Source organism: Spinacia oleracea, chromosome 5 (genome assembly GCF_020520425.1).
Source record: "Spinacia oleracea cultivar Varoflay chromosome 5, BTI_SOV_V1, whole genome shotgun sequence".
Classification (NCBI taxonomy): domain Eukaryota; kingdom Viridiplantae; phylum Streptophyta; class Magnoliopsida; order Caryophyllales; family Amaranthaceae; genus Spinacia; species Spinacia oleracea.
This window is the reverse complement of record NC_079491.1, coordinates 74,109,092-74,120,631: the sequence shown is the minus strand read 5'-3', so window position 1 is coordinate 74,120,631 and position 11,540 is coordinate 74,109,092.

Here is an 11,540-nt window from a genome sequence, read left to right as displayed (position 1 = left end):
TAGGCCATTAGTGTGGCCTAGCTTCCATTATTTGATTTATTACCGAAGTAAGAACCTCAAGCGGTATATGATACCAAGGAAGTTTGATTCCTAGGTCACTTCTCTTTAAACATAAACTTATAGGTAGAAACGGAATTGTAAATTCCTGTCATCTGTTCCTTTGTTTTCCTATTTCTTGTACCCTTTCTTATAGTCTTAAGAATTGAATTCTTTAGTGTTGACTTTTATACTTTGTTAGACATGTCCAATGTCACCAACAAGGTTCTTTACCATTTTAATTTATGTTGAATATTTTGTTTCAACTAGATGATCTTACTAGAAGCTTCTAAAGTTCTCTAAGCATCAATCTACTCGAATGTCTAGGGACTAGACTCATTCGAGAATTAAATGGAAAAAATATTTTAGGTTGTTAACCATTGGTAAAGCCGAGCGTTTAAACTCAATGCTTTATGATCTCAAAACTACATTGTATTTTGAATTCACAAGCACCAATTGGTTTGCCATTCGATTTTGATATTCGAAATAAACCATAAAAGTCGCTAAAAGAAACGTACATTTTAAATTGCTCATTTTCTCTCATTTCCGTGAATCGTTCTTGGATTCACTACCAATCGAGGAAATTTACTGTTACCTTTCTAAAAGGATTTACTGCAGTGCAAGATATTTAATTATAAACAATAATTAAAACATACATTGAAGCATGCAAAGTCTAAACATTTATCATGAGTAATAACTTAAAAATTAAAGCAATCATGCAATTAAAACAAGTTATTAGCATTTTATTCGAATTTATTGTTCCGGCAGGTGCGAATAAAATGATTCCAAGATCCTAAAATCATTGAAGAACTAAGCACAGTTTGTCGACTTAATCCTAAAACATCTTAGGTAAGCAAAAGCCTTTTGCTAATAGTCTAGAAACTATTCTTGGTTGATAGGTACGTCTAAGAACTTATTAGGTAAACCTATCGATTTTGCCACGACATAAAAGGACTCCTTACTTATATCGTTGAGTTTCACCAAAACTAACATGTACTCACAATTATTTGTGTACCTTGCCCCTTTAGTACCAATAAGTAACACCTCGCTGAGCGAAAACTATTACTAGATTGATGTAAAGGATATCCAAGCAAGTATATATTTTGGCATGGCACCTTTTAACTCAATTTTTAAGTTTGGAACTTAAGGCTCTTACTATGTTGGTTAGATTTTAAGTGAACTAAAATCCTTAATCATGCAACATAATCAAGCTTTTGATCTCATGCATTTTAAGACATATTTAAAAGCAATAAATAACTTAAAACATGCATAAGATAAATGTGATATAGTATGGCCCGACTTCATCTTGAAGCTTTAACTTCAAAGTCCGTCTTGAAAATCTCCGTGGGAGGCACCATTTTCTTCAAATAGGATAAGCTATAATTAAAACTAATTACAACTATTTGATGGTACGCAGACCATATTTGAATTGAAAAACAACTTTGGTACTTTAGACCAATTACATTCAAATTAATGGTACGCAGACCATATTTTCTATCCTATTTGGGCCATACTAGTCACTTCATAACCTGCAAAACAGTACATATACAATATATACCATTCACCCATTCATTATCATGAATGGCCCACATAGCTGGTTAGTAAAACACATTATGCATCACGTAAACATTTGCAACAATTAATCAAGGGCACCAATAATCTACCAATTATTCAGTCCTTATTAATTCTAATCAAGTTGTTTTAACCTTAAGGATTTGTAGACCTAATCAAGAGTTTATGACTAAAAGAGCTCCCACTTTAACCAATAAATTCATATGCTTTACTAATTTTAAACATAAAAATGTATTTCTAGTCTAACCGGAAACATACAAATTTAATTAAAATTTAAAGCTCATATAAATTTATAATTGAATCCAAAAAGTTTAATTTAATTTCAGTCGTATTTAAATTAATTCATGATTTTAATTTTAGTAAAATAATTAGAATAAATAAAATTTATTATAATTACAATATTCAAAATTAAAATCCAAGAAAATAATTTAAATTATTAATTTTAAAATTAATTAAAATTACGTAAACTGAAAATTTCAAATTAAACATTCAAAACGATCTAATCGCAACGCAAACACCCTACGCATCGCACGCCCATGGGCCACACGCACACAGCCATCGCTGGCCATGTGCGCGCAGCCCATGCGCTGCGTCGCATCGCTGCTGCTGCTTTCCTTCGCAAGGGCTCATGCGAGCTGGTGCTCGCTGCGCGCGCGCCAGCGCTCGATGCACGCGAGCCATCTCTCGCTGCGCTCGCTCGCCAACGCTCGCTGTGCGCGCTCGCCAGCGCTCGCTGCATGCGAGCCAGCGCTCGCTGTGCGCGCTCGCCAGCGCTCGCTGTGCGCGCTCGCCAGCGCTCGCTGTGCGCGCTCGCCAGCGCTCGCTGCGCGCGCTTGCCAGCGCTCGATGCTGCGAGCCATCGCTCGCTATGCGAGGCATCGACGCTGGGCGGAGCACTCGTGGCACGCGAGCTTGCGCTTGCTGCGCGCGAGGCTCCGCACGCTTTGCGCGAGGCAGTGCGCGCTGTGGCGCAGCTCGCTTGCTGCCCACACGCAACTGCCGTGCCTTGCCTTCGCCCATGCCCATTCGTCCATTTCTCATAGCCCACGACACAAGGCAGGGCTGCTGCCTTGTGCTCGTGCACCATGGCCTTGCTCATTGCATTCGTGCCGCATGGGCGACGAGCTCCCTTGCTCGTCGTCACATGCCCGCACTATACAACACCCCTTAAGGGTAACACGTAGCGTCCATTGCTTTGTGCGTGCAAGTTATATGAACGAATCGCATAAAATTTAAAAATTTATACTTAAAATTAATGACAAATTAATAAATAATATTAATTTCATAATTTTAGGGCGAAAAAATCGAAAATTTATTATTCAATTGATTTCCGATTAACATGGATTCAAGTCTAGGTCATAAAAATTTAAAATTTATCATAAATTTACAATTTTTATGGTGGTTTTTAATCATAGGTATCTAATTAAATTATAATTAATTATGAAAATCAAATTAATTCTAAATTATTCTAATTTTCAACAAATTAATCATAATTACAAATTAGATTGCATAATTAACAAGGCTAGGCATTAAAACTTGTTAAACATATACAGTAGGTCAATCAAAAATTCAAGATTTACCAACAAGAATTGCAAATATTTAATTTAACATCTTAAATTTACGAAAGTTTGCATTCGAAAAACTAAAACCTTCGAAAAGTCATAGTTAGGCTTCGAATTTGAGAATTCTGGGTTTGGCAGAAAAATATTATTTTTGTCAAAATTTTAGAATGCCTTTTACATGCGGAATTGACACAAAAATCACTCGATTCGGATGAATAACGAAGAAACTGCCGAAAAACTGCGTATGTATAATTAAATAAACGCAATTTGCAATTAATTAACAATTACGAGAATTAATCACCCCTTTTAATTCTTGCAAATTTGTAATATTTAACCATGTTCATGCAATTTAGATTATGAAAATAATAAGAGGCTCGTGATGCCACTGTTAGGTTATGATACATATGACAATTCATAAATCATGCGGAAAAACCATTTAGCCAGGAATACATATTATTTACACATAATCATATAGCATAGTTTAGATGCATACTCTTTGTTGCGTGCCTTCCCTAGCTGCGCCCGAACCGAACAAGAACAAGTCTTTAGGACTCCAAGTGTCGTCCCTCCGTAGATAGTCCACAGCACGTCCGGATCCGCCTTAAGATTGACCAACTAGAATCGCCCTTAAGGTACTAATAATTTTCGGCACTTTTAGGCAAGATATGTGACTGAATTTTTCTCTCAAAAACTCACTTTGAATACTTGAAAACTCGTTATAAATTGTGAACCCAGGCCACATATTTATAGGGGTATGGAAAGAGAATTGGAATCCTACTAGGATACGAATTAATTAAATTAGAATCCTAGTGAAACTCTTATTTAATTAATTTATCTTTTAGGATTAGAAATTTAATCATTAAACGAATCCTGTACGTTTTAGGTTTCGTATGTGAACACAAACACACACGCACGCACAGCAGCCCACGAGGGGCGCCATGCGCGCGCGCGCACAGCCCGAGCAACGCAGCCCACGATTGCCGCAGCCTTGGGCGCGCGCTGGGCCTGCCTTGCGGTGGGCCTGGCGCAGCCTTGGGCTGGCGTGTTGTGGCGCGCGTTTCCCTTGCCGGACGTGGGCCTGGCTTCGTGCTGGGCCTTCGTCTAGCAAGCTCGTCCGATGCTAATTCGTACGACGCGCTTCCGATTAATTTTCCGATTCCGGAATTCATTTCCGATACGAACAATATTTAACATTTCCGATTCCGGAATTAATTTCCGTTTCGAACAAATATTTAATATTTCCGTTTCCGGAATTATTTTCCGATTCCGATAATATTTCCGATTCAGACAATATTTCCGTTTCCGGCAATATTTCCGATTCCTTTCAATATTTCTATTTCCGATAATATTTTCCGATACGTACCATGTTTCCGTTTCCGGCAACATCTACGACTTGGATAATATTTATATTTCCGATACGATCCATATTTCCGTTTCCGGCAATATCATCGTTTCCGGAGTATTCTTTTCTTGCCTGTGACGATCTCAGCTCCCACTGAAACCAAGATCCGTCGATTCCGAATATCCATAGATGGAGTATTTAATGCCATTAAATACTTGATCCGTTTACGTACTATTTGTGTGACCCTACGGGTTCAGTCAAGAGTAACCTGTGGATTAATATCATTAATTCCACCTGAACTGAAGCGGCCTCTAGCTAGGCATTCAGCTCACTTGATCTCACTGAATTATTAACTTGTTAATTAATACTGAACCGCATTTATTAAACTTAACATTGAATGCATACTTGGACCAAGGGCATTATTTCCTTCAAACACGTCCAGGAATTCACTCACCACTGCAATATCCTCTGGTTGCTCTTTCATTACATGGTCTAGGTCTCTTACATTGCATAAGAAAACTGTTAGGTTATGATACATATGAACAACATAAATCATGCGGAAAAACCTTAATGCCTGGATACATATTAATTGCACATAATCATATAATTAGTCTAGGATGCATACACTTTGTAGCGTTCCCTCCCTAGCTGCGCCCGAACCGAACAAGAACAAGTCTTTAGGACTCCAAGTGTCGTCCCTCCGTAGATAGTCCACAACACGTCCGGATCCGCCTTAAGATTGACCAACTAGAATCTCCCTTAAGGTACTATTATTTTCGGCTAAATAGGCAAGTAATATGGCTGATTTTTCTGCTTAAAAATCCTAGCTTTTATTGTTTGAATACTTATTAAACTCGCGTATAAGTTTGTGACCCTAGGCACATATTTATAAAATCATGGAAAAGGATTTAGAATCCTATTAGAATACTAATTTAATTAATTATAATCCCTTTAGAACACTATTTAATTAATTTCTATCTTCTAGGATTAGGATTTAATCATAGCACGAATTCCGATAGCTTTAGGATTCGTATAGCACGCAAACGAGCACGAGCACGAGCACCGCACAGCCCGCGCGCATGCCTCGTGGCCCACACGAACTGCACGACGCCCAGCCCACTGCTCTGCAGCCAACTTGCTCCGCGCGCGCGCCACGCCTTGCTGGGCCTGGCGAGGCTTTGGCGTGTGGTTTGATGCGTATGGCTTGCTGGGCGAGGGCCTGGCTTCGTGTTGAGCCTTCGTCTAGCAAGTCTCGTCTGATGCTAATTCGTACGATACGCTTCTGATTAAATTCCCGATTCCGGAATTCATTTCCGATACGAACATTAATATTTAACATTTCCGATTCCGGAATTAATTTCCGTTTCGAACAAATATTTAATATTTCCGTTTCCGGAATTATTTTTCGATTCCGATAATATTTCCGATTATGACAATATTTTCGTTTCCGGCAATATTTCTGATTCCGGCAATATTTCCATTTCCGATAATATTTTTCGATACGTACCATGTTTCTGTTTCCAGCAACATCTACGACTTGGATAATATTTATATTTCCGATACGATCCATATTTCCGTTTCCGGCAATATCATCGTTTCCGGAGTATTCATTTACTTTCCTTTGACGATCTCAGCTCCCACCGAAACTAAGATCCGTCGATTCCGAATATCCATAGATAGAGTATTTAATGCCATTAAATACTTGATCCGTTTACGTACTATTTGTGTGACCCTACGGGTTCAGTCAAGAGTAAGCTGTGGATTAATATCATTAATTCCACTTGAACTGAAGCGGCCTCTAGCTAGGCATTCAGCTAACTTGATCTCACTGAATTATTAACTTGTTAATTAATACTGAACCGCATTTATTAGACTTAATATTATATGCATACTTGGACCAAGGGCATTATTTCCTTCAGTCTCCCACTTGTCCTTAGGGACAAGTGTGCATTTCCTAATTCCTTTGTCGCTCGATGCTTGCTCTTGAACATAAGGTAAGAGTTGTCATCCTTATTATGTCCAGAGGTGTTTCTCGGTTTCAGAGTTCAAATGATCAAATAAACAGATAATCATAGCATATGATTCATCTGAGCACGACCATGCATTTTACAGTTTCTAGCTCTCCAAGTGGCCTTGTACAACTTTCAACATCTCATCCCGATTTATGGGAGGACAATCCCAATCTTGCGATCTTGAGATTAGACTTCGTTTGGTAGGTGATTACCTGAGCGTTGCCTTTATAGCCTCCTTTTACGATACGACGGTTAAGAACGTTAAAGTAAGAAGTTCTCAAACAAGTAATCTTAAATCACTCAGGTATTGAGGATTAGTGTCTAATAATTTTAATGAAATTTACTTATGACAGATTTTCATCTCTTACAGTAAAGTTTCATAGGTCTGTCCGATACTAGTCTTCCCAAAGTAAGTATCTATGCAAATGATTACGACATTGCCATGTCCACATAGTTCAAGAAACATAACTACTAGTCATCTTGCATTCTAGTCGTCTAACGTTTTCTATGCGTCCATCTTTATAGAAAACTCCGACCAGGGACCTTTTCCAACTTTTGACATTCAAGTTCACTTGATAGACATTTCTTAGTCACAGGACTGGTCCTGGCAGTATATCTTGAATATATCGTCAAATTGAAGGGACTCATCATTTAATACTAAACCAACATTAAATGGAATATGAAAATACATTTCATATATGATAAATGTTCAACCCTAATGTTTTACAACCATGGCCCTCAAACCCATCTTTAAAACAATTAATGGAATTCAAAGCTATGCTTGATTTCCAGTGCCACAATGTGAGTGTTGTTTCTCACTTGTTGCATAGGTTTAGTTATCATGCTTTGACAATCTTAATATCCTTATCATCGAATGTTCTTCGAGATATGATGATAAGATCTTTTGAGTTTGTTTATTTTGTGATCTAGTCTTTCTTGCTACATTAGTGGTTCTACGCATTTTGCAATGAAGAACCATCAAGTCAACAGACATGTGATCTACCCAAGTTCAGTGAAGAACTCTTTAACATAAACAACCCTGTTTTATTGCTTCTTAGGTAATAATTACTTTTACTTCAACTGTATAGGTTGCTTGTGATGCTTTGGTTGGATTTCACTTATCCAGGCAGTTACAGATATGCGGAAGACTTTCCAACTATATCTTAGAACATAGAAATTAATATTTAATTTCCCGCGCAACAACTCATGGTCTCCAATCCATGTTGCCATTTCAAAACACGATGCTCTATAGCTCGTCCTTGCCAATGGTTAACTCCAAAGGGTCTTGCTTGATCCTTTGCCAGTGTTTATGCGTGTAGCATCATTATTTAGCATATCTTTATTTCCTTGAATCAAGAACTACTCTTATGTACTTTTCTAGAACCATAAGTTTTCTTGATCTCAATCTAGTTGATCTTGAAGGAAATAATGCCCTTGGTCCAAGTATGCATTCTATGTTAAGTCTAATAAATGCGGTTCAGTATTAATTAACAAGTTAATAATTCAGTGAGATCAAGTGAGCTGAATGCCTAGCTAGAGGCCGCTTCAGTTCAAGTGGAATTAATGATATTAATCCACAGCTTACTCTTGACTGAACCCGTAGGGTCACACAAATAGTACGTAAACGGATCAAGTATTTAATGGCATTAAATACTCCATCTATGAATATTCGGAACCGACGGATCTTGGTTTCAGTGGGAGCTAAGATCGTCACAGGCAAGAAATGAATACTCCGGAAACGATGATATTGCCGGAAACGGAAATATGGATCGTATCGGAAATATGAATATTATCCAAGTCGTAGATGTTGCCGGAAACGGAAACATGGTACGTATCGGAAAATATTGTTGGAAATGGAAATATTACCAGAATCGGAAATATTGCCGGAAACGGAAATATTGTCAGAATCGGAAATATTACCGGAATCGGAAAATAATTCCGGAAACGGAAATATTAAATATTTGTTCGAAACGGAAATTAATTCCGGAATCGGAAATATTAAATATTGTTCGTATCGGAAATAGATTCCGGAAATGGAAATTTAATCGGAAGCGTATCGTACGAATTAGCATCGGACGAGGCCTGCCGGACGAAGGCCCAGCACGAAGCCAGGCCATCGCCCAGCAAGCACGCACGCCACAGCCCAGCGCGCACAAGGCCGCGCATGCGTGGGCCGCGCTGCGTGGGCTGCTGCTCACATGCGTGGGCAGCCCTTGTGGCTGCCGTGTGTGTGTGAGTTTGAGCTCATGCGAGATTCCTGAATCTGCAAGAGTCAGTGTATGATTAAATGTCTATTCCTATTGGATAAATTGATTAAGTAGAATTCATGTAGAATTCTAATTCCAATTAATTCGCATCCTACTAGGATTACGATTCCTTTTCCATAACTCTATAAATAAAGGCCTAGGGGTCATAATTTATATACAAGTTTAAAAAGTATTCAAAAGTGAGTTTTTTGAGAGAAAATTCAAACACCCATCTTGCCCCAAAAGTGCCGAATTTTCTGAGTACCTTAAGGGCGATTCTAGTTGGTCAATCTTAAGGCGGATCCGGACGTGCTGTGGACTTTCTACGGAGGGACGACACTTGGAGTCCTAAAAGACTTGTTCTTGTTCGGTTCGGGCGCAGCTAGGGAAGGCACGCAACAAAGAGTATGCATCTAAACTATGCTAAATGATTATGTGTAAATAATATGTTTCCTGGGTTAATGGTTGTTTCCGCATGATTTATGTAAATGTCATATGTATCATAACCTAACAGTGGTATCACGAGCCCCTTATTATTTTCATAATCTAAATTGCATGAACATGGTTAAATATTACAAATTTGCAAGAATTAAAAGGGGTGATTAATTTTCGTAATTGTTAATTAATTGCAAATTGCGTTTATTTAATTATATGTACGCAGTTTTTCGGCAGTTTCTTCATTACTCATCCGAATTGAGTGATTTTTGTGTCAATTCCGCATGTAAAAGGCATTCTAAAATTTTGACAAAAATAGTATTTTTCTGCCGAACCCAGAATTCTCAAATTCGAAGCCTAACTATGACTTTTCGAAGGTTTTAGTTTTTCGGATGCAAAATTTCGTAAATTTAAGATGTTAAATTAAATATTTGCGATTCTTGTTGATAAATCTTGAATTTTTGATTGACCTACTGCATATGTTTAACAAGTTTGAATGCCTAGTCTTGTTAATTATGCAATCTAATTTGTAATTATGATTAATTTGTTGAAAATTAGAATAATTTAGAATTAATTTGATTTTCATAATTAATTGTAATTTAATTAGAAACCTATGATTAAAAACCACCATAAAAATTGTAAATTTACGATAAATTTTAAATTTTTATGACCTAGACTTGAATCCATATCAATCGGAAATCAATTGGATAATAAATTTTCGATTTTTCGCCCTAAAATTATGAAATTAATATTATTTATTAATTTGTCATTAATTTTAAATATAAATTTTAAATTTTTATGCGATTCGTTCAAATAACTTGCACGCACGAAGCAATGGACGCTTCGTGTTACCCTTAAGGGGTGTTGTATAATGCGGGCATGCGACGACGAGCAAGGGAGCTCGTCGCCCGTGCGGCACGAATGCAATGAGCAAGGGCGTAGTACACGAGCGCAAGGCAGCAGCCCTGCCTTGTGTCGTGTGCCACGAGCAATGAACGGATGGGCATGGGCGAGGGGCGAGCCAAGGCAGTCGCGTGTGGGCAGCAAGCGAGCTGCGCCACAGCGCGCGCTGCCTCGCACAACAGCGCGCAACCTCGTGCGCAGCGAGCGCAAGCTCGCGTGCCACGAGCGCTGCGCACAGCATCACTCGCGCACACAGCGCGCGACGTCGCCCGCCCAGCGAGCGATGTCGCGCACCAGCGAGCGATGGCTCGCGCGCGCGCAGCGAGCGATCTCGCGCGCCAGCGAGCGATGGCTCGCGCGCACCAGCGAGCGATGCAGCGCCCCAGCGAGCGATGGCTCGCGCGCACCAGCGAGCGATCTCGCGCACCAGCGAGCGCGGTAACGCGCGCGCGCTGCGAGCGATAGCTCGCGTGCGGTGGGCGCTGTGCGGAGGCTTGCGTATGGGACAACAGCAGCTATGCAACGAGCGCATGGGCTGCGCGCACATGGCCAGCAATGGCTGTGTGCGTACAGCCCATGGGCGTGCAACACGTAGGATGTTTGCGTTTCGATTAGATCGTTTTTGAATGTTTAATTTGAAAATTTCAGTTCACGTAATTTTAATTGATTTTAAAATTAATAATTTGAATTAATTTCTTGGATTTTAATTTTGAATATTATAATTATAATAAATGGCATTTATTCTAATTATTTTACTAAAATTAAAATCATAAATTAATTTAAATGTGACTGAAATTAAAATTAAATTTTTGGATTCAATTATAAATTTATATGAGCTTTAAATTTTAATTAAATTTGTATGTTTCCGGTTAGACTAGAAATACAATTTTATGTTTAAAATTAGTAAAGCATATGAATTTATTGGTTTGAGTGGGAGTGCTTTTAGTCATAAACTCTTGATTAGGTCTACAAATCCTTAAGGTTAAAACAACTCGATTAGAATTAATAAGGACTGAATAATTGGTAGATTATTGGTGACCTTGATTAATTGCTGCAAATGTTTACGTGATGCATAATGTGTTTTACTAACCAGCTATGTGGGCCATTCATGATAATGAATGGGTGAATGGTATATATTGTATATGTACTGTTTTGCAGGTTATGAAGTGACTAGTATGGCCCAAATAGGATAGAAAATATGGTCTGCGTACCATTAATTTGAATGTAATTGGTCTAAAGCACCAAAGTTATTTTTCAATTCAAATATGGTCTGCGTACCATCAAATAGTTGTAATTAGTTATAGCTTATCCTATTTGAAGAAAATGGTGCCTCCCACGGAGATTTTCAAGACGGACTTTGAAGTCAAAGCTTCAAGATGAAGTCGGGCCATACTAGATCACAAATATCTTATGCATGTTTTAAGTTATTTAT